The 24,363-nt window shown below is 37.1% G+C and overlaps 1 pseudogene; it reads right to left on the reverse strand.

Annotated features, from left to right (window-relative positions):
* Window positions 1-543: 543 nt before the first annotated feature.
* On the reverse strand, window positions 544-2,554 carry LOC145160048 (pentatricopeptide repeat-containing protein At5g66520 pseudogene; annotated as a pseudogene).
* Between the last annotated feature and the right edge of the window lie 21,809 nt (window positions 2,555-24,363).

Raw genomic sequence — 24,363 nt, forward strand, 5'->3', positions numbered from 1 at the left:
TGTTTAAAGAATTTCACATAATACAATTATTTTAAATAATAATAATAAGTCGGTCCAAACCCGGTTTTTGCCCGAAACCGGCCGGACCGGGCCGGTAAAAAAATCAGACCAGTTTTGCTCAAATACTAAAACCGAGAACTAGCCCAGTGGTCCACAAAAACGGTCCAGTTTACCGGTCCGGTCTAGAGCTCCAATTGTTCACCCCTAATTAAGATGCTAAATATAAATTAATTAATTAAAAGTTGGCGGGCCATGTTCATATTTGGAGCGTACCATGTTTTTTTTATCTTTCTCAAGCCATGATTTTAATATGAAACAAAACTCGACTATGATAATTTTTTCTTGCACGACTTTATATATTTTTTGGACCTGTAAAGGTTGAACCATAGTGGATGCTCTAAAAAGAAATCAAATGCTAATTAGAACATGCAATCACACATTTTTTATAAAGTAAAAAACAATGTGAAAACTTGAATTTATGATATTCAACTATCAAGACTATAATGTCCCTTTTTAAAAACAAGATTCACATGTATAGAGTGCTTTTTAGGGATTCCTACTATCATGATGGTTCTTTTAAAGATAAATTCAAACACAATTGGTTCAAATTTCATACAACAAATAGAAAAGGATAAGAATGAGTGCTTGCTTTACTTACCTATGGCTATGAGTCTATCTATGACTTTGAACCACACATTATATTTCATTATATCAAGTATCAATCCAATAGGATCTCAAGTGCTTGTCAATTCCTAATGACACCAATTCAATCTCCTCCATAACCACTTTATTTCCTGCAACAAATTCACACACCACACCCTCCACTTCAATCAAACTACACCCAACCTCCTTTTTCACCTTCTCATCTTCCATCTTCTTCCTTAGACTTTCCACATACCCCCATTCATCAACAGATGCATAAATATTCGAAAGAAGAACATGAACTCCACTAAAATCAAGACCCCTTTCCACCAAACTCTCCACCATTTCCTTACCCAATTCCACATTCCCATGAACCCTACATGCATTCAGTAATGCACCCAACACATAAGAATCAGGCTCCGTGGGCATTTTCGTCACAACATTTTTAGCCTCTTCTAGCATCCCAGCTCCACCAAGAAGATCAACCAAACACCCGTAATGCTTCACACTTGGCTCAATCCCATAAACTTCACTCATCATTTCAAAAACTCTTAAACCTTCTTTCACTAATCCCATACGACTACATGCATTTAGAACACATATGAATGTGATCTCATTTGGTTTAACCCCTTCTGTGTTCATCCTTGTGAGCAACGCTATTGCTTTTTTGCTTTCTCCATTGTTAGCTAGACCAGAAATCAATGAAGTAAAAGCAAACACATCTCTATATGGCATGTTTTCGAATACAATATAAGCTAATTCAATGCAACCACATTTAGCGTACATGTCTATAAGGGATGTACCCAAGATTACATCCAAATTCATTTTCTTTTTGTTAACATATGTATGAATCCATCTACCTTGATCTAATGCACCAAGAAAACCACATGCAGAGAGTACAAGCACGATGCTTGAGCGATTAGGGTGGAACCCAGAATGCAACATGTCATTGAATAGATCAAGAGCTTCTTTAAATAACCCAACTTGAACATACCCATTGATCATGACGCTCCAAGACACGTTATTCTTCATAGGCATTTCATCGAACAGTTGTCTTGCAACTTCTGTTTGGCCTGATTTGGCATACCCATTGATCACTGCAGTCCATGTGATAATATCCCTATCCGAGCTACTATCGAACAGTCTACGACAATAGTCTAAATGATTACAAACAGCGTATAAATGAATCAACCCGTTTTGAACAAAATCGTAACTTTCCCACCCTAATTTAATTGCTTGGCCATGACAGACCAATCCTAATTGAAGTTCAGAAAGATCAGCACAAGCTCTAAGAACGAAAGAAAATGTGTGATTAGTGGGTGAAAAACCGCAACCAAACATACGCTTAAACAACGATATGGCATTTTCAGATTTACCCTGCTCGGTAAATGCTCTGATCATGGTGTTCCATATGTAAGTGGATCGATGAGGTACTGATTGAAATACGGTGTATGCATGTTGGAGATCGGCGTGGGTCGATGTTATGCATGAGAACAAAAGTTTTCCGGCGGCGAATGGGTCGGAGATGGAACCTGAGTAGATGAGGTGGGCGTGAATTTGGTTTATGTAGGAGCTTGTAAGACATGGTTGGTCTAGGAGGGAGAGTGCTTTTCGACTTGATTTCAAATATTTAGAGGCAATGTTAGATCCCCCCATAACATCTTCGCACTTGCAGTCTTCTCTCTAGTCTTGTTAGATTGTTGAGATCCTAACACTTCCTGTAGCAATTTGCCAACTTTAGTTTTGGGTCGACTCTATCTTTGAAAAGTATTTGAGAAGATGATCCTGATATGGTAAAATACATGACGAGAAAAATACAAATCTACATATGTAAATATAGACAAAATTAAAGTTTTGGTCCCTATGTTTGCTAGAAATGGAATGGTGATGACAACTATAGAAAACTCTATGTGATTATCTTTGTGGTATCACTTTGATGAAAGGATGTTTTTTTTATCTATTTAAAAATATCTTTTTAATCTATGTAAAAAGACTTTTTTTTTATATGTTTTAATTCATTTTATCTTTTTTTTTTTTATTTAATTATAGTTTTGTCATTGTGTTTGGTGATGACAATTATGAAAATCTCTATGCGTTTATTTTTGTGGTTTCAGTTAATTGAAAGGTTGGTTTTTTACCCATATAAAAATGTTTCTTTTTATCTGTTTTAATTCATTTCATATTTTTATTACATTTAAAATGAATATTTAATTAGAATGTCCAACACCACCTCCACCCTCGCTTCTTTTCATCATCATTCACCATGCTTCATCACCACCGTCAACCACCATACTACCGTCTAGTTCTTCTTTAAATCTCTCTCTCCCTCTCTTTTAAAAAAAGTTTGATCTTCAACAAACACATGCACACATAATCAAGAACACACACTCATAAACATACCTACACGCACACACAATCAAGAACACACATACTTAAGAACACATACACTCATAACTACACATGCATACACTAAAGAATCTAAATGTTTTCATTTTTGGGGTCTGAATCTAAAATCAATTTCAGATTTCCAATCTGAATATGAAATTTGATTTAAGATTTTGAATTTATGTGTGCTCCTAAAAGGTTATGAAGAGAGAAATAGAAGGTGAAGGCGATGGTGCCAGATCTGTGAGGTTCAAAGATGTAGGCATTTTGGAGATTTAAGGTGGTGATGGGAATCACTCTCGATCCGAAAATGGTGCTTTAGAAAGTCGGTGCCTATAAAGCTAGGCTACTTGGGTTCCGACAGCAGATGAAAGCGACAATGGAGGTGGAAAGTGATCAGCATTATGGAGGAGGCACAGTATATTTGATATTCTCTATGGTGGAAATGGAAAAAGGGTGTTGTGGTAGCTAGAAGGAGGTCGTCGTTGTAGTGGTTGAAGGCGGCGTCGACGCTGGCACTATAGAGGTTGAAGGTGGTGGCTATGTATGGTGGTTCTTTACGAAGAAAGATGATGAATTGCGTATTATTAGGGGCGAGCACAACCAAAATCGAACACTGAATCCAACCCCAAACCATCAGTTTTGGGTTTAGATTTTTAAAAATTGAAAATTTCAATTTGGATTCTGTTTGTACTTTTAGAACCGACCCAATTTGTAAAATCGAATCAAAAACCGACCCAATATGTGTATATTTTAAAGGGTAAAATACATATGTTTTATTTTTATGCCACTTACTTTCATCGCATTTAAAGAATAATAACCATAAAAGAAGATTTTAGCGAGCTAAAAAAAATACAAAGAAACGACTCTATTTGTAACTTTTTTTTATTCTTTGCTAGAAAAATAGTAAACACAAACTATGTCTAAGAACTGGACAAAAATTCAATTCTTTTGTAACAATTTCAAAGGCATGCTATACAATTCAATACCCCCAACCTGCTTCTAAACAACAAAAAATGATTCAAATCCAACATTCACAATTACAATTATCAGCACTGAGCAAGCACCGAGTGTAGGTATGTCCTTTTATTATTTTTGTTAAATAAAAACTTTAACTTTGGAGAAATTGGTCCTAAGTAGGGTGTACGTCACTAAATCCATGCGAGGGTTTTATGCCCTACGCAGGGCGTAGGTGTGCAGGGTTCAAAGCTTAATTGGGGGGTTGTGAGCCCTATTTAAGGGCCTTAACTCCTTGAGACCCTCTTCATACTCAGCCTCCACCCCTCCATTCATTCACCTCGAAACCTTGTCCCCTTAGTGTGAGCGTTGAAGCATTTTAGTGATTCTTTGTGTGTTTTGTGAAGAATGAGGCCATTGAAGGTGTACTTGGGAGTCCATAGCTTATAGATCCAGACTTTATTCTTCTTCAACATTCTCCAGGAGTTATAAAGCTTGAACATTGATGATTCCTTTGTTAGATCTAGTTAGCTTGTGGGGTTTTTATGTGCTTTTGTCCCCTAACCATGGTCTTAGTGAGTAGAAGTTACTCCAGACCTTATGAGTGTCTTTTCCTATCATTTCTGATCTTGTAGAGGGATAAAAATGCGAGCTTGGTCACTCCCATCCTTTTGTGCATGAGTTCTTAAGCATTGAAGTGTCTTATGAACCTAGGGTTTCGTATTGTGCCCTTTTAAGCCATGCAAAGGCATAAAGTCATAGAATTTATCACTTAGGATGTTCTTTAAGACCGGATATGGGTATTGGACGTTTAGTCTTTAAGTATTAAGAGTTTATTATGAAGTTGGCAAAACAGAGTAGTACAATGGGCGTAATTTTGCCTGATTTTTCCCTGTTTCCATCCTAAGGCTTTATACAGGACAAAATGGGTTTTAGTTCAAGTAGGGTAGATTTTATCTATGGAAGGGTAAAATGGTCTTTTACCCAAGTAAGACAACTATGAAACAAGACCCTGAGGAGGATTAGCATCTAAATTCTGATTAAGATTTTATTGTGAATTTGGTTAGTGTGAGGAGTTCCAGCATTGACAGTTCGGGTATGCGTATTGTCTATCTTCAGATTGAAGTGAGTCTTCTCACTATACTCAAGGGTCGAAGGCACCAATGTCGGCCCACTGGATTGTGCTAGTTGTCTTTCTAACTCTTGCATGTTTATGTTGGGTTGGGCCTATTTGTATGATAGGTTGGGCCGATTATTATTTATGTTGGTCTGGGCCCATTATTATTTATATTGGTCTGGGCCCATTATTATTTATGTTGGGTTGGGTCTATTTGTATGCTAGGATGGGCCTGTTATTATTTATGTTGAGTTGGGCCCATTCGTATGTTGGGTTGGGCCTATTTATTGATGGGTTATGAGCACTACATCATTCCTATGGTGTACATGCAAACCCTGAAGCTTTGGATCTAGTTTGTCTAATGAACATGCAATAATCATCCAAAGCCATAAACCCTAGATCTAGTATGTGATAATCAATATTAACACAAGAATAGGGTTTAGATCATACCTTGATTGTTATGTAGTAATAACAATCTATTCCTTCTAGTAATTGGCTTCTAAAAGCTTAGAGTCACAAATGTCACTCCTCTAATGGCTCACAAACACCAAGAGCAAGAGGATGAAGAAGGAGAAGAGGAGGAGAACTTCAAAAACGTTCAGAAACCCTCTTGAAAAGGTTAGCCACGTTTTTGGGTCTCAAGGGGCCTTTATATAGGTAGGCAATTAGGGTTATCTAACAAGGAAACCCTAATTTGACTGCTTAAGCCCTAAGCAGCCCAAGGACCCCTTATGGAACATGCCTTGGACGAAAATCATATGGGCTTCCCATAGATTTCGTCCAACCTATATTCCAAGGTGATCCATAGCCCAATTGCAATTATCTTATAACTACAATTCCAGTCCCCTAATTTTAATTAATCTCTTTTAGCCACAAAATTAATTCTTAAATAATTATTGACTAATATTAATTAAACAATATGATTTCTCTTTTAATATATTATTCTCATAATATATTAATAAATCATAATTAATCCTCTCTCTCCATAATTCATCCTATCAAGTTGTTTTGGTGAAGGCAACCCAAAAGGACCATGCACCATCGGGTCAAGTACATACCAAAATAGTTATGGACTTAGACACTAATCCAACATTTATATGCTATGTGGTATTTTGGGAAACTCACTAAGCTTTGTGCTTACGGTTTTGTGGTTTAACATTTTCAGGTACTTCCAGTTTGAAAGGTAAGGGCCCAACGTGATCGTACAACATCCCCTTGATTTTATTCCGCATTGACATTTGATTTTACTCTGATGTTGAGAATATTTATACTATGGTCGATTTGAGACAAATTGGTTGTATTTTAGGGTGTTTCAAAAATGAAGATTTTACCACAGATTTTTTGGGATGTTACTATGACATCCTCATTTTTACGGTCAGAAAAGACCGATTTCGTTTATGCTTTTTAATAAAATCAAAGTAACTTTTTAAAGAAAAGTGTTGCGAAATTTGTTCCAAAACAAAATATGACAAAACTTTTATTAAAGCATTTCTTAAAGAAATGTATTTTCATTACATTACAAAAATTCGGGATGTCATCGTCAATACAGATCAAAAGCATAAACAAACATCATAGGCCACAAAACAAAATTGGCCTCAAAATAATATAGGCTTTACAACATTCCATTTATTTTCTACTGGCCTATAAATCCATAATCTCTCGTCAGATCATCCAACTATGCTTTTGCCAATACCTGTAATACAAGAAACTGAGTGGGTCATGCTGGGGAGCCTGGTGAGCATATAAGATTTTCAACCCACAATAAATAAGTTTATTATTTTCAACAATCATTAAACCCGATTACCTGTTTGTTGGATTAGGTGTATAAGCCCAGAACTATTATTGGTATGTACTCGACCCGAGAATAGCATGGTCCATTTGTGTCACACCCCCGAACCAGACGGCGGAAACGTCTGGGGGCTTGTGCGTGACTTCATCTTGTAATATCATCACAATGTAAATAATTGAAACAAGACAACACCATCATCATACATATCAATTACAACCAGCATTGTTTACGTCAAGTATAGCATAGTATCAAAAGTTACATGCCAAAATATTTTAATGTATGATGATAACAAAATATAACGAATTCCACATTTCCTGCTGACCTTTCCGCTTACTGATTCCCTGAAAATACAAGTTATTTTGAAAACGGTCAACATATATAATGTTGGTGAGTTCATAAGTGTATTTGAATGAAAAGTTTTGTGTCGTTAGTAAAACACCAGAAAATCCGATATTTTCTGCAAAAGAGATTGAAAGTGATGTATCAATCAAGTATTAATGCATATGTGGGTTCCATTGTATAAAGTATATATATGAATAAGCAACCCGGAAAATCCTGTATTTTTCTATTGTATGTAGAAAATGGGGTATAAATGTATTTTCCCCAGAAAATCCGATATTTTCTTATTATAAGAGTGTTGTTGTCTTAAAACCCTAAGACCGAATATCAGTGTGTGTGTGTGTGTTTGGATCAACGAGATTTTATAGGTGTTCCATAAAATTATGTTGGAGAGGATCTCTATGTGAGTCGTTTTAACCATACTTGATTATGACAAATTCGCCTGTCGTGGCGTTTGTTGGGCGCCGGCTTGATTTAGGTAAGGTTTGTCACCCTAGACTGGCCTAGTCTAGCTGTAGTGAACAACTCAGGTGTGGGGGAGTCACCCCCGTATAGATCTATACACAAACTCCCGCTCTCCTTCCAGGAGACTCTGGTTATAACTACAGGCTACGATCATACACTCTAAGGTGTCAACCGACATGTCTCACTAGATCGTTAATTGTTTTCACACGAGTATTGAATTACGCTATGTATAATGTTTTTGCATATATAGTTAAGATTTGCTAAGCCCAGAAAGAATATGTATGTGAATGTATAAGGCCCAACAGACATGAAATGGGGCAGCTATGGTCCACTAAGCATGTGATGTATAGACTGGGCCCAATAAACATGTTAATGGGTCACAAAGGCCCAATTTAACATGTAATAAACATATTAAGCCCAACAATCATGTAAATGGGCCACGAATGCCCAAATAGACATGTAATGAATATATTAGGCCCAATATCACGAAATTGAGAATTTATGGCCCAAATATATATAAGAGAATATTTTTGGCCCATTTTTATAGAAATCGACATTTTTGGCCCAAAATATATAAAATATTATTTTCGGCTCATTATTGTAAACATTTTCTTTTTCAGCCCATTTTTAGATAAAATGACACTTTTCGACTCAAATTTTATGAAAATGACATTTTCGGCCCATGATTATAAAAATTTACATTTTTATCTCACTTTTCATAGAAATTACGTTTTTGGCCCAAGTTTTGGAAAATTTTCATTTTTAACCCATGAAACCTTAGGTTTACGTTTTATACTCAAACTTGATTTAAATGGCAATTTACTTCCTAAAAATCGATATTTTTACAAATTAGGCCCAATAAAACCGAAAAGCCTATTTTTATGGCCCAACCTACAAAAAAATTGCATTTTGGCCCTTTTATTCCCAAGAATATCATAAAAACTCATTTTTGTGTAAAAGTGACTCTTTTAGTCCTTGTAAAACCGAAAGTGTCATAAAAATCTCATATTTTTGTTTATTTGTCAAAAATGGGCCTATTTCAAGCTTTTGTTTCATTTTTTCAACAATCATCACATATGTACACTTTCATTCCCATATCATGGTGTGTAAAGTGTTATAGTTTGTAAATTTCACAATCTTTTGTTATAGAATTCGAGATCTATCATACTTCATTACATAATCACAACATAAACCAAGAAAATCACACACAACATGCACTAATACATAGATCTACACATATGTACTTGTATTCTCCCCCCAAAACAAAGTAAAACCGAAAACAAGGGGGTATAAACTCACTTTGAGGTTTGGATTCGGTTTTGATGAAGAATGAAGTGAAGATCTCGGCCCTAGCAAGCTCCTTGAGGGGGTTTTTGAACTCTATGAAGTTTAAGAATATAGATCATGAAATGTTATGGTTTAAAAAGAGCTTTTTGAAGAAATAAAGAAGCTAAACCATAGATCCAAGTAAGAACTTACCAAAGATGATAATCTTGATGAAAAACCTTCTTGAAAGTACCCACAAATCTCGAAAAAATTGGGGGAAGGAGGAGAAGTTATTGAGAGTGTTTGAAGGTGTTTGAAAGAAACAATGGAGGTGGTGTGGTGGGGGTTTCGGCCGAGGGTAATAAGAAGAGGGGGAGAGAGATTGAAGTGATGTTTGCATGGAAGACCACCATACAAACATGAGGTGCCTTATGCACATAATTCCTCATTTTCCCCCTTTTTTGTCTAATAACCCTATTGGGCCGAGAATTTGGGCTAAAGAGAGATGAGGATGAAATGATTTGGGCCCATTATTGGCTTTGTTTGAATTTTTTGGAAGCCTAATAATATTTTTCTTCCCATTGGGCCCTTAAGGGGGTTTACGGCCCAATAGAAGTCCAATAGGTAATTTACGGCCCATTAGGACTAATGGAATCATTTATGGTCTAACAAGGCCCATTAGGGATAAGAGAGCCCTTTTAGGTCCACATGGCCCAACATGCTAAAGTTTTACGAGTGTGGGTTTAATTAGAGCCCAATATAATCAAGTTGAAGGTTTATTGGTCCATTAGGCCCAATAAGAGAATCCTCGTTCATAATAAACTTGAACCGGAATTTCTAGGGTTTCAACCCATAGTTGACTATAAGAGATGTATTGTATAAGATTTTGAGCTTTACTGAATAATGTTGATTAAGATTGTTGTCATTGAATGAGCATAGGTTACAATATAAAATTAGGGTCACAAGTATCACAGTAGAGAATGTTTACATGAGACTAGAATTTCCTAGCCAGAATGCTAGTTGTGACATCATCCCCCCGTTAGAGGGAATTTCGTCCCGAAATTCTTTTGAAAGATGGACTTAAGAATGAGAGAATAGGTGAGGGTACTTTTGCTTCATCTGGTCTTCGCGTTCCCATGTGAATTCTGGTCCACGCTTAGCGTTCAATCGAACCTTCACAATCGGAATGCGGCTCTGCTTCGTGCGCTTCACTTCCCTATCCAATATCTCGACTGGTTCTTCAACGAACAAGAGATTCTCATTTATTTCGATCTCTTCCAAAGGAATGACAAGAGTTTTGTCTGATAAGCACTTTTTCAAATTCGAGACGTGGAACACAGGGTGTACATTGCTGAGCTCCGAAGGTAGCTGCAGCTTATAGGCTACCGGACCAATTCGGGCGAGAATATCGAACGGGCCGATGTATCGTGGGTTTAGTTTTCCCCTTTTCCCAAAGTGAATCATTCCTTTCCAGGGTGAGACTTTCAATAGTACCCGGTCTCCGACTTGGAATTCTAGAGGCTTCCATCGTTTGCCAGCATAGCTCTTCTGTAGATCTCGTGATGCTTGAAGTCGGGCTTTGATTTGGATTATATTTTCGGTCATTTCCCGAATGATATCTGGCCCTGTGAGGGTGATGTCTGGTGATTGTCCTTTTGCCAGTTGGGTGTCACCCACCTCAGCCCAGCATAGAGGCGATCTGCATTTACGACCATAAAGAGCCTTAAAAGGAGCAACCTTGATGCTCGTGTGATAACTGTTGTTGTATGAGAATTCAACCAAGGGCAAGTGGGTATCCCATGACTTGCCGAAGTCAATCACACAGGCTCATAGCATGTCCTAGAGTGTTTGTATGGTTCGTTCACTTTGGCCATCGGTTTGAGGGTGCTAAGCGGTGCTCATGTCCAATTGTGTTCCCATTGCCTTCTGAAGTGACTGCCAAAACCATGAGGTAAACCTACTATCTCGATCCGAGATAATAGACACCGGCACTCCATGAAGTCTTACGATCTCCTTGATGTAGATTCGCGTCAGCTTTTCCATCTTGTAAGATTCTCTTATTAGCAGGAAATGAGCGGATTTTGTTAACCTATCAACGATTACCCAGATAGCATCCAATCCGTCTGTTGTCTTAGGTAATTTGGTCACAAAGTCCATAGTAATCCTTTCTTATTTCCACTCGGGTATCGCTGGTTGTTGCAATAGTCCCGAGGGCTTTTGTTATTCCACTTTCACCTTGGAGCAAGTGAGACACTTGCCCACGTAAGTGGCGATCTCTGCCTTCATATTTGGCCACCAATAATGCTGCTTTATATCCAGGTACATCTTATCTGAACCCGGATGGATGGAATATCGCGTCTTGTGGGATTCATCCATGATCATTCCTCTGAATCCCCCAAGTTTAGGGACCAAGATTTTGTTCATGAAATAGTAAGTTCCGTCCTCCTTGACTTCAAAGTTCTTGTCAATCCCACGCAGTGTTTCATTTGTGACGTTCTCAGGCTTCACCGCATTAGTTTGGGCTTCCTTGATTTACGAAGTTAGATGAGATTGGATTGTTATTGTTAAGGTCTTCACCCGGCGACCTGAGTATTCTTTTCTTCTTAGGGCGTCGGCTACCACGTTAGCTTTTCTCGGGTGGTACTTGATCTCGCACTCGTAATCATTTAGCAGCTCAACCCATCTTCGTTGCCTCATGTTTAATTCCTTCTGATTCAGAATGTGCTGGAGGCTTTTGTGGTCGGTGAAAATGGTGCACTTTATACCGTAGAGGTAGTGCCTCCAAATCTTTAGGGTGAAGACCACCGCTCCCAGATCGAGATCATGAGTGGTGTAATTTACTTCGTGTCTCTTTAGCTGCCTGGATGCGTAGGCTATCACCTTCCCACGCTGCATGAGGACACAGCCCAACCCTTGATTTGAAGCATCGCAGTAGACTACGAAATCTTCGGTTCCCTCTGGTAAGGATAGCACTGGCACACTACAAAGGGCTCGTTTTAGGGTTTGGAAAGCGGCTTCTTGCTTTTCCGTCCAGTTGAAAGACACGCCCTTTTGTATCAATGCGGTAAGGGGTTTGGCTATCTTAGAAAAATTCTGGATAAACCTCCGGTAGTAGCCTGCGAGACCCAAGAATTGACGGATTTCTGTTGGGGTTCTTGGGATAGCCCAGCCTTCAATGGTCTTTATCTTGGAAGGATCTACGTGAATCCCTTCCTTGCTGACTACATGGCCCAAAAATTTTACACTACGGATCCAGAATTCGCATTTGGAGAGCTTCGCATAAAGTCTTTCAGCTCTTAGGGTTTCTAGGATTTGACGGAGATGTTGACTATGTTCTTCTTTGCTTCGAGAGTATACGAGAATATCATCGATGAAAACGATTACGAAGTTGTCAAGGAATGGGCGGCAAACTCGATTCATGAGGTCCATCAATGCAGCGGGGGCATTTGTTAGACCTAAGGGCATTACGACAATTTCGTAATGACCGTATCGTGTTCAAAAAGCAGTCTTGGAAATATCCTCCTCCCGAACTCGGCCTTGATGATAACCGGATCTCAGATCTATTTTTGTGAAATAACTAGCTCCTTAAAGTTGGTCGAATAGATCGTCGATTCGTGGAAGTGGGTACCGATTTTTTATGGTAAGTTTATTTAGTTCCCTATAATCGATGCACATCCTGAAGGATCCGTCCTTTTTCTTAACAAACAAGACCGGAGCTCCCCAGGGTGAGAAGCTTGGTCGGATGAATCATTTGCTTAGCATCTCGCTTAGTTGGCTGGATAACTCTTGCATTTCAGTGGGAGCTAACCTGTAGGGTGATTTGGCAATTGGTGTGGCTCTTGGTATTAGGTCGATTCGGAATTCGACCTGTCTTTCTGGGGGTATTCCCGGAAGATCTTCTGGAAATACATCCGGGAAGTCACATTCCACTGGAATGCCTTGAATGTTTACTTCTTCTTTGGTCTTATCCACCACATGAGCGAAGAATGCATAGTTCTTCTTATGTAGGCACTTTTGTGCCTTGATGCATGAGATAAGGCGAAGGTTGGCGCCAGGTTTATCGTCATAGATTATTAGGGGTTCGTGATTGGGGAGTTGAAGGTGAACTGCCTTCTCGTAACACATAATATCAGCATGGTGGGGGCTTAACCAATCCATGCCGATTATCACATCAAAACTCCTAATATTTATTGGCATCAAGTCTATTTGAAAGTAGTGATTGTTTAGTGTTAATGTGCACCCTACATAGATATCTTTGGTTGTTTCAGTTTTCCCATTAGTCATTTCCACCGTGAAGGCTTCATTAAGCTTCTGGGGTTGTTGATTTAGTAAGTGTTTGAATTTATTACTAACGAAACTTCGCTCCGCCCCGTTATCAAATAAGATGCATGCGTACGAGTTGTTGAGTAGGAACGTACCAGTAACAACTGCTAGGTCCTGCACTGCTTCACCTTGACCCATTGTCAACACTCTTCCTGAAGTTCTTGCCCCCTGATTGTTTGCATTGGGGTAGTTGCGTCGGAAATGGCCGGTTTCAATTGGGTTGTCTAAATGATAGATATCGTTTCAAGGGTTTCAGAAATATAAAGAACACTAAAAACCGAGTTATAACGAAGAAGTTATGACCAATCTAAGATTCACGGCAAAAACCGGCACTGCTGGTAAACGTAAAACGCGAAGTTTCAATACAATAATTATTAGCCTTAGGTGTCTAAACAAAAGTCGTAGATTACGTTAAACCGTGAGCATGCATAAAAAGAACGCCCAAATCTGACTTCGTATGAGGAAGTTATGATTTTTCTAAGTTCCGAAGTGGCAGTAGACAGCTAAAAACTCGAAACAGTGATCGAGTGATTTGTGGCCGACACAACCTAAACGAGAATCGAAGATCTCGTCAATGGTAGCACAGCGGTAAAAAGTCTGACAGAAACGGACATCGGATGAAGAAGTTATGGATTTTAAACAGACTTTTCGTGTCCCGACCTATTAAAAATATATAATTAAAAACAAAGTCAAAATTTGCCAACGAAGTCTAAATGAGAGTCGTAGAGTACATTCTCACCTACGCGTGCATATAAAGAACGTCAAAAACGGAGCTCGTATGCGAAAGTTACGGATTTTACAAGTTCGAGGCACACACACCAAGACAATTTACGCCCAGCGTACCCTCGTACGCCCAGCGTAATCGGGTGCTAGGCCTCGGTTCGTCCACGTCGCTCCAATTCCCCGTCCGAGGATGCGGTAATCCATGACGCATGCGAACGCCCAGCGTACTCCGAAATTACGCCCAGCGTAATCCCTCTTTCAGCACCCTATAAATATCATGCGAGGCTGCCCGGGTTTATTTGCTTCCTTACTCATTTCTTTCACCTTGGAACCCCTCTAAAGCCCCTCTAAACCACCCGAAAGTCCCGGTACACCCCTAGTACACGATGCAAGGCCCGACACCCCGAAGTTCCAGAGAAATAAATCAGCTTTTCTAGTCGAAGTTCTTCTCGATTTTCGTCTCACCTTCTTCAATCTATCAAGTGAGTTCATACCCCTACAAACACACTTTAAATACATTTTAAATGCTTTTTTAAATACTTTTAAGGGGGGGGGGGGGAATACAAGTAAACACCCGGTTATTATCGTGTGAAAATATCTATCCTTTGCTATGTATTCTATATTGTTATTTAATCAATCTTATGTGATTTATAACTAGTATACAAATGGATTTACTACACGTTTAGCTGTTTCACCAAACATATTTGTTAGAAATATATAACAATCTGATTACCACGAATAAAAGGCTCGGTTACCAGTTACTGGGCGACAGATATATATATTTAATGAGATTAGATGCGGAAAGATAAGAAGTGCGGAATAAATAAATACTGGAAAGCTATAAATGACTGAAAGCTATAAATGAAATAAATGACAGTATTTAAATGACATAAAGCGTTAATAAAATATATAAATATATATATATATATATATATATATATATATATATATATATATATATATATATAGTAGGTGGTGTTAGAACGGGACTTGTGGAACGACTGTTTTGTCAAGTTGTTAGTCAAATAAATGACTAACAGGCTTAGGGTTGGACTGGATCTTAATAGACTGTGTCTCTATTTGTTCAAAGTTCAATCCGGTAAGTAACAATAAGTTCTTTTTATGTAACAATGAATTGTTTACAAAACGATACAAAATACACGGGTAATGTTTTTTGTATGTGGGTATGGGTTTTTTTAAGGTGATTTGATGAGGTTGAAGTGGGTATTTGGAGAGTGGTAGAAGGTGGAATAAGGTTGTAGTTTTGGTGGTATAAGGTAACAAAGAGGGTGATGTTGAAAGAGCTTTGGGTGGTTATGAATATAGATTTTCATAGTAAATCTCTCTGGATAGCCAATTCTCTCTCGCGTCTCTCTGGGTTTTGCAGTGGTCAAAAAAATCAAGGAAAATTCATGGATGTAGGTAAGGTCCTGAATAATTTGCGGTGCAAATCTCTCCCGTATTATCTTGTTGAGTTGTGCTCGGTGAATTTTTTCTTAACTTGCAAATTCTGATGTCGAAAAACAGCAAGGTGATGATGGTTGTGGTGATTTGAAAGGGTTTTTGGATGAGGTTTAAGGAGGGTACTTGGAGGGTGTTTGGAGAGTATTTTGAGGTTGTTTGGAGGTTGATATAAGGTGGTGATGGTGGTGAAAGTTTATGAAGATGATGATGTTTGATGGGTTGAAGATGAACACCTTGAGTTTGAATGAAGAAGATGAAGATGGTTGATAATGTTCTTCATTTTTGGTTGTTGTTGATCTTGATGTTATTGGTTATTGTTGTTTGGTGATTGAGAGAGTTTTATGTTCCAGGGAATTTACAAAGAAAAATGAACACTCACACTATAACATATGAATCTCTCTTACTCTCTTCTATCTCTCTCTCTCTCTCTCTCTCATTATCACCTACACTATCACATGTGCATATATACTTGAAATGTCTTCAAGCACTTAGTCTTTTTTTATTGAAAAGAATGGCTGGTGTATGCAAGTTGTAGAAGAAAAAACATGGGGTGGGGTGGCTTATCATTTCCCTCCCTTTTCCTTTTGACCTTTCCACCTAATATATGAATATATAATACATATACACATATATAATACATATATATATATATATATATATATATATATATATATATATATATATATATATATATAATTCATATATATATATATATATAATACATATATATATAATACATACATATATATATATATAATACATACATACATATATATATAATAGATACATATATATATATATATATATATATATATATATATATATATATATATAATACATACATATATATATATAATACATATATATATAATATATACATACATATATATAATACATATATATATAGTACGTACATATATATATATATATATATATATATATATATATATATATATATATATATATATATATATATATATCGTTGAAACTGTTTAGTCATGCATATGTGTTTTCGTCATTCGCTGGTTTTTGTATTTTCCGTTTTGATCACGCATTCATGCAACCTGAAATAACTGATAATATTTGTTAGATAATACAAATACAGCTCGTCTTATTTCAGTGATGGTTACATACAATGTCACATACAAAGACATTTTTCAACAATTTCCCCCTATGTGATCATTGCTGAAATAAGGACAGGTATGATATAATCACATTGACAGTTTAACTTTTGATGATTCGAGATAAAAGATTTGTCAATAGATAACATATATATAAAACCATAGTAATTGATTTGAAAGTTTTTGACTTGGTCTAACATATCTTATGTAAAAGATTTTCAGAAATTTGTTTCCGAATCAAAGTCTCGGGTTCGGTTATCAAAGGGTAGTCATATATGTATCTAAAGAAATTTCTTAAGATTTTATAGCATTATTTCTGACGACAAGTGGTCTAACAGGTCGATTCAGATGAACGCTCATAGGTATAGCTCACACTTCACTTGGGTGTTTGGTTGTTCTGGCAGCAGAACAAGTTAATGATCACTAAAAATGAGTGATATCTCTCTCTGACGACTCACACTCATATTGGAGGTGTTCAGCTATGCTTTTCCTGTAAAGTCACTTAGTCTCATTATTAGATAATCAATCACATAAGACTGGTTTAGGCATTACTCAGCGGGTTTCTTCATTCATGCCATTAAAGTTCACTCTCTCTCCGTCGGGAAATACATGTAGAGGGGTTTAGCAATTTTCATAGTGCAGTTTGCAACTAAGATTCTTCAGTGATGAAGGCTACAGTATCCCGGGAAATCCATTGTTGTTGCAGCTTCTTCTTTGATAGTATCATGTTTGTTGATCAATACCGATTTATTGTAAAAAGATATTTTGTTTTAGCATTGAGAATTTGCTACATTTGAGACCTTTTTAAGAGTATTTGACTTGAGTGATTGAGATATCTTCTTTTGTGAAAAATGGTTAAAACAAATCGCGGGATTTTATGATTTTTGTTTTGAAATAACCATTTGGTTGAAAGTTTGTTTGAAAATACCAAATATAGAATTTTTTTTTTTGTTTTGTTTGGTATATCTTTATTGAATCCATTTGTTTTCTTGTTGATTTGTCTTTGAGGATTGGATGTTGATAGATATTTGTTTTTCCTTTGGTTTTCTTGTAAGGATATGTCGTTGTTTGCTTGATGGATCATGGGATCGCCAGTCTTCATTTTTGGTTGGCTTTTATCTAGGTAGGGATAGGTGGCATAAAATACAGTTTGTCTAGTATGTAAGAAATGAATGTATCGTCCCTGGTCATTTTGATATCTAAGCAAAAATGAGACCGTGACAAGGTATAATTGGGTATACCTTATAAGCAATAGTGACACACCTAAGCTCACAAGAAATGATTTCCACAATGATTTAGATCGACGAGGCACAAATTCTCACATGGGTTTTTGTTTTCATCTGAACCTCCTAACCTTATGTCCCTTGATTGTTTAAAATCATCAATAATGAAATAAAATCGAAGGAAATAAACTTATATACATTATGAAAAGTATGATATTTGAACCTTCACTCGAATTGAGAATCAATATGACTTAAAATCTTCATCGAGCATAAGCATCTGAAAATTAAGTCAAGAGAAGATTAATCACGAGGTTCTATAAAAGCTTATTATGGCAAGTCTTTTATTAATTTTTTTTTTGAAGATTTGTTTTTCTGAATGTTTTTGGAAATATTGGTTATTTGAATGTTTTTGGTATTTTTGAAAGGAAAGCAATTTTCAATTGTTTTTGAATTTTCCTTTTGAATGAAAGTAAACACACTTTTGTACAAACAAAAAGTAAAAGTTTAAGGATGGATGTTATCTGGATTTAACATTCCTAGACGGCCTAGGAAGTATTGAAACTTTGTTTCATCGAGAGCCTTTGTGAAGACATCGGCAATTTGATCTTCGGTGTTGATGAAGTGCAATTCGATATGACCCTTTTGAATGTTGTCTTTGATGAAATGATATCGAATGTCGATGTGCTTTGTCATGGAATGGTGAACGGGATTGTGAGAAATGGCAATTGCACTGGTTGAGTCACAAAATATGGGAATTTGTGAAATTTTGAAGCCATAGTCTCGCAGTTGAGTTTGCATCCATATGACTTGCGAACAACAGCTGGCGGCAGCGACATATTCAGCTTCTGCTGTTGATGTGGATACACAAGTCTGTTTCTTTGAAGTCCAACTCACTAGTCTACCTCCTAGGAATTGACAGCTACCAAATGTACTCTTTCTATCTAACTTGCATCCTCCATAGTCTGAGTCGGTGAAAGCGTTCAGCTGAAAATCGGATTTAGCTGGATACCAAAGGCCAAGTTTGGGAGTGCCTTTTAGGTATTTGAAGATGCGTTTCACAGCAACTACATGGGATTCCATAGGATTTGCTTGGTATCTGGCACAGACACATGTAGAAAACATGATGTCAGGTCTGCTGGCAGTGAGGTATAAGAGTGATCCGATCATTCCACGATATCTTTTCTGATCAACAGGTTTGCCATTTAAGTCTGCATCGATTTTGTATCCAAAAGCCATTGGGGTTTTTGCGGTATTGGATTTGTCCATTGAAAAGCGAGTGAGTAGGTTTTTGACATAATTCTCTTGGTTGATGAAAATGCCATCAGTTGACTGTTTGATTTGAAGTCCGAGAAAAGTAGTCATCTCCCCAATCATGCTCATTTCAAATTTGCTCTTCATTAGATCTGCAAACTTAATACTCAAAGATTCATCAGTAGAACCGAAAATAATGTCATCAACATATATTTGTACGATTAAAAGATGTTTATTACAGATTTTACGAAAGAGGGTTTGATCGATTGAACCTCTTTTAAAACCTGATTCTTCGAGAAAGGTTGTCAATGTGGCATACCAGGCTCGGGGTGCTTGTTTCAAGCCATAGACAGCTTTCTGCAATTTGAGGCTGTGATCAGGAAATTTGGGATCTTCGAAACCTGGTGGTAGTTGGATGTATACATCGCGATCTAACTCTCCATGTAGGAATGCACATTTAACATCCATTTGGAATACTTTGAAGTTCTTATGTGCAGCATATGCAAGAAAGATGCGAATTGCTTCAATTCTGGCAACTGGAGCATATGTTTCATCGTAGTCGATTCCTTCTTGTTGTGAATATCCTTTTACTACGAGACGTGCCTTGTTTCGACAAACGATTCCTTGATCGTCAGTTTTGTTTCTGAATACCCATCTTGAACCTATAACAGAAACATCGGGTGGGGTAGGGACAAGATTCCATACGTCATTTCTTTCAAATTCTTCTAGCTCTTCTTGCATAGCTTTTACCCAGTCTGGATCTTTGAGAGCAGATTGTATGGTTTTGGGTTCAGTCATGGATAAGAAGGCTCCAAATAAACAATCATTAGAAGTTGCGGCTCTAGTTTGGATGCCTGAGTTTGGATCTCCGATGATTTGGTCAGTTGGGTGGTTTCTGGTCCATTTTATTAAGCGATTCTCTTCCGCTATAATAATTGGAATTTCAGTATCCCATTGTTCTTCTCCGGGAGTTTCATCTTGGAATAGGTTTGAAGGTTCCCCCATAAATGATGCATCGGGATTGTTTTGGATATTTGGGGATGGGGTATTTAAAGGAGGATTTGGTGTTTGTTCCAATGAAGAAGTATGTGTAGGTGGTTCCCCCTTGAATTGATCTGCATCATTTCGGTTTGTTTGTGGAGTTCCTTCAGTGGTCGTTCCTGTAGAATCAATAGAAGTAGCTAGAAGTTCAGAATTGTAAGCGGTTTTGGGTTGTTCAAAAAGTAAATCAAGATCGATTTCAATATCTCTGTCAGGAGAAGGTGTTTGTTGAATTGGATTTTGAAAAATATTATCGATCATTTTTGAACCAAAATGTTCACGATCCAATTTCCTGACATAAAATTCATCGAAATGAACATCGGTACTTTCTTCAATTACTCTGGTACGTTTGTTAAGTACTCGATAAGCAGCTGAAGAAAATGAGTAACCAAGGAAAATTCCTTCGTCCGACCTTGATTCAAATTTTGAGAGGTGGTCTTTATTGTTCTTTATGAAGCATCGACAACCAAAAATATGGAAAAATTTGATGTTTGGTTTTCGGTTGTTAATGACTTCATATGGTGTTTTATGAAGTTGTTTATGGATTAAGGAACGATTTTGAGTGTAGCAAGCTGTGGCTATTGCTTCTGCCCAGAAGTATTGTAGCAGATCAGCGAAGATAAGCATTGATCTTGCAGCTTCACATAGAGTTCTGTTCCTTCTTTCGACAACTCCGTTCTGTTGTGGAGTGTATGGGGCTGAGAAGTTATGTTCAATTCCTTTGTCTTTGAGAAATGAATCTAGAGTCTTGTTTTTGAACTCTAAACCATTATCACTTCGGATTCTTCGAACATGTCGTTTGAGCTTCAGTTCGATTTGTTTTATGAAGTTGATCATCTCTTCAGGTGCTTCTGATTTTAGTCTTAAGAAGAAGACCCAAGTAAAGCGCGAGAAGCCATCAACGACAACAAGAATGTACTTCTTCCCTTGTATGGTTTGGGTTTTGGCAGGGCCACAAAGGTCTATGTGCAGCAATTCTAGTGGTTCGGATACACTAGATTCTGAGATGCTTTTGTGAGTGGATTTGGAAAGTTTTTCCTTTTCACATGCAGCACACAGAGTTTCATTATCAAGCTTCAGAAGTGGCAGTCCTCTAACAAGATCATCGCCGATCAGTTTGTTGATGTACCCAAAGTTTAGATGGGAAAGACGGCGGTGCCATAACCAACTGATATCTGCTGGGGCTTTTGATAGCAGACATATATCGGGTTTACCATAGATAAGATCCATGTCAAGTGGATACATATTTCCGGCACGGTAAGAATCAACAATGATTTCTTTGGTTTTGGCGTCCATGATCAAGCTTCTTTGTTTGGTGAATAGGACTTCAAGATTGTTATCACACAGTTGAGAAACACTGATGAGGTTGTGTTTCAGGTCATCGACATAGGCAACTTTCTTTATGGTGAAATTACCATTTGTTATGTTTCCATAACCCTTGATTTTTGCCGTCATGTTGTTGCCGAAGGTAACGTCTTGATTGGTTTGGGTGGGTTTGAAGTCACGAAGGTAGTTTTGGTTTCCTGTCATATGCTTGGAGCAGCCACTATCAATATACCATGTATCATCCTTGGGTTCTCCAGCATTAGATACCTGCAATTTAGACAGAAGATTTAGGTACCCAAATCTGAATGGGTCCTTGTTTGTTAGTTGTTTTTATTTTGGGTTTTTTGTTTACCGAACTTCTTGTAGCATTTGACTTCATATTGCTATAAGAGTTTGGTTTATAAGGATGGAATGGTTGAGGTTTGATTTTATTTATCAAAATTTCCCAAAAAGTGATTTGTTTCTGAAAATTCGTTGGTTGATAAAATCTGTGATTTGGTGAATGATATCCTAGATGTGAATTTTTTTTTGAAAAGTTCTCTTCATATCTGGGATATGATTGGCGGTTATGAAAGGCTTTTTGAAGATGATGTTTTGAAACTTTCTGATTTGGTCGTTTTTGAAAGTTCCTTGAATTTTTAAAGGTGATCTCTTGAAAGCGGTTTTCAAAAGGTTTTTGAAAAGGTTTTGGTTTTTGTTTGGAAACCTGTTTTTGAGGTATGACGTATGGTTTAACAGGTTTCTTTGGTTTGTTTTCAAAAGCCTTTGGTTTGTTAAGTGGGGTTATGGTTGCTTCATTGGTATGTTTGATTTGGTTTGTTGAAGAACTAGCAGAGTTTGTTTCAGATTTTACAACTCTTTTGATAGACTTTTTGGAAACAGTGAAAGCAGTGTCATCTGGGCTACAGTTGATAACTGTTTCGTCATCTGAATCTTCCTCATTAGCAGATGTGAAAAGATCTGGAAGAGTGGATTCAGAGTTTTCACAAATTGTCATGTTTTCTTGTTTAGCTAGTTCATTTTCAAAGGATTCTCTTCCAATTCCTGGTCTGTAATTCGTATCAATTTTGCCAGTTCCTAAGGTGTTTGCTTTGGTGAAAACATCATCACTTAGTTTTCTAGCAATTTTGATAGAATTCATATTCCATATCAATCTTTTGTTTTCAGATTCAAGAAAATTGGTTTGGTTTAAAGAATCAGTCAGTTTTTCATTTAAAGTTTTGTATTTTTCAGTTGATTCTTGAAAGTTTTGTTTCAACTGAAGGATTTCCTTTTCTAAAACATCTTTTGTTTCAGAGGAAATGACTGACTGATTTTTTTGTTCCAAATCCTTTTTCTGAATTAGGGTTTGATTTAATTGTTCCAAGACGTGATTATAATCTTCTGATTTTCTTTCAACGTCTCTTTCCAATTTGTTCTTTATCCTTGTTGATTCTCCAAATTTGAGTTGCAAGGTTTGTAACTCAGATTTGCAGATATCGGAATTGATCATTGTGTCATGATATTTTTTGAGATCAGCTTCTAGACTTTTCTCAATCTTGGTTATATGGGACTCAAAAATTGATTTCGAAAGACCAAGTTCAGAGATCATAGACCATACCTGTTCTATGACGTTTGGAGCTCTTGAAGGTCTATCAACACCAACTATGAAACAGAAGTTTGATTGTGTTGGTTCATTGTCAGCTTCGTCTTCAGAAGTTGGCCAGTATTCCACGTTTGGTTCATGGATTGCCATCAATGCTCTTTGCTTATCTTGATTTTCCTGTTTCTTTAATTCATCGGCTTTTTGAGCGTAGTATGCTGAGTCTTTGACTTTGGTTTTGTTTTTAGCTCGGCATTCTCTGGCATAGTGATTAGTTCCTTTGCAATTGTGACAAATGATCACTTCTTCATCACTGTCATCCTTTTGACTTTTAATCGGAAGTCTTTCAGGAGCTTGAGTTTGGATTTGTTGGGAAGATTGGGAAGGGCTCTGTTGGAATCCAAAATTTTGGTTGTTTTGAAAGCCATTGTTTTGATTAGTGTAACCTTGATTGTGGAATCCTCTGTTTTGGTTTTGAAAACTGTTGTTTTGGTTATTGTTATGATGACTTGAGTTGGGATTGTTTTGAAATCCCTGGTTTTGAAAACCTTGGTTTGAATTGTTTTGGAAGGAAGGTCTTTGAAAATTTTGTCCAAAATAAGGTCTTGGTTGAAAACCTGAGTTGTTTTGAACAGGTTGAGGTCTTGGTTGAAATCCAGAATTATTTTGTCCAAATGATGGTCGGTTTTGCAAATTTGGTTTAAAATTCGATTGACCGTGATTTGGAATAAATCTCTGGAGGTTTGTGTTTGCTACCAAAGCACACAGTTGTTGGTAGTCTGCTTCATCATTTAAATCAGATTGATCAAAAGAATTGTTCAAAAAGGGTTGGTTTTGAAAAGATGTCTGATTAAAATGATTGAAGTTTTGTTCATTAAAAGGTGTTTGGTTTTGAGAAGATGTGGAAACGAGAGCAAGTGGTCCTCCAAAAGCTGTAGTGGTTGGTGGGTCAATCGAGGATTCATACGATTGAAGTTCTCCATACAAATTGTATAAAGTTTCAGTATGAATGGCTGGATTTCCCTGAATGATGAGTTTAACCATCTTCCAGCTTTCGTAAAGATTGTTTAGAAACTTAAGATTTATCTCGTGTTGTGTCTTTTTGATGCCCAAATTGTTCATTTTTACCATGATAAAATTGAACCTATCATGAGCATCATGGATGGTTTCTGATGAAAGCATCTTGAAATTATCGAATTCATTTAAAACAGATGTTCTTTTGTTTCCAACAATTCTTTGATTTCCACAAAAACGATTTTTTAAATTTTCCCAGATTTGATTTGCAGTCAACAGTATTATGTCATCCATTTGACTTAGAATACTGTGGGGAATTCCAGACACAAGTTCCT

Source organism: Lactuca virosa, chromosome 2 (assembly GCF_052849685.1).
Source record: "Lactuca virosa cultivar CGN04683 chromosome 2, Lactuca_virosa_CGN04683_v6, whole genome shotgun sequence".
NCBI classification, from domain to species: domain Eukaryota; kingdom Viridiplantae; phylum Streptophyta; class Magnoliopsida; order Asterales; family Asteraceae; genus Lactuca; species Lactuca virosa.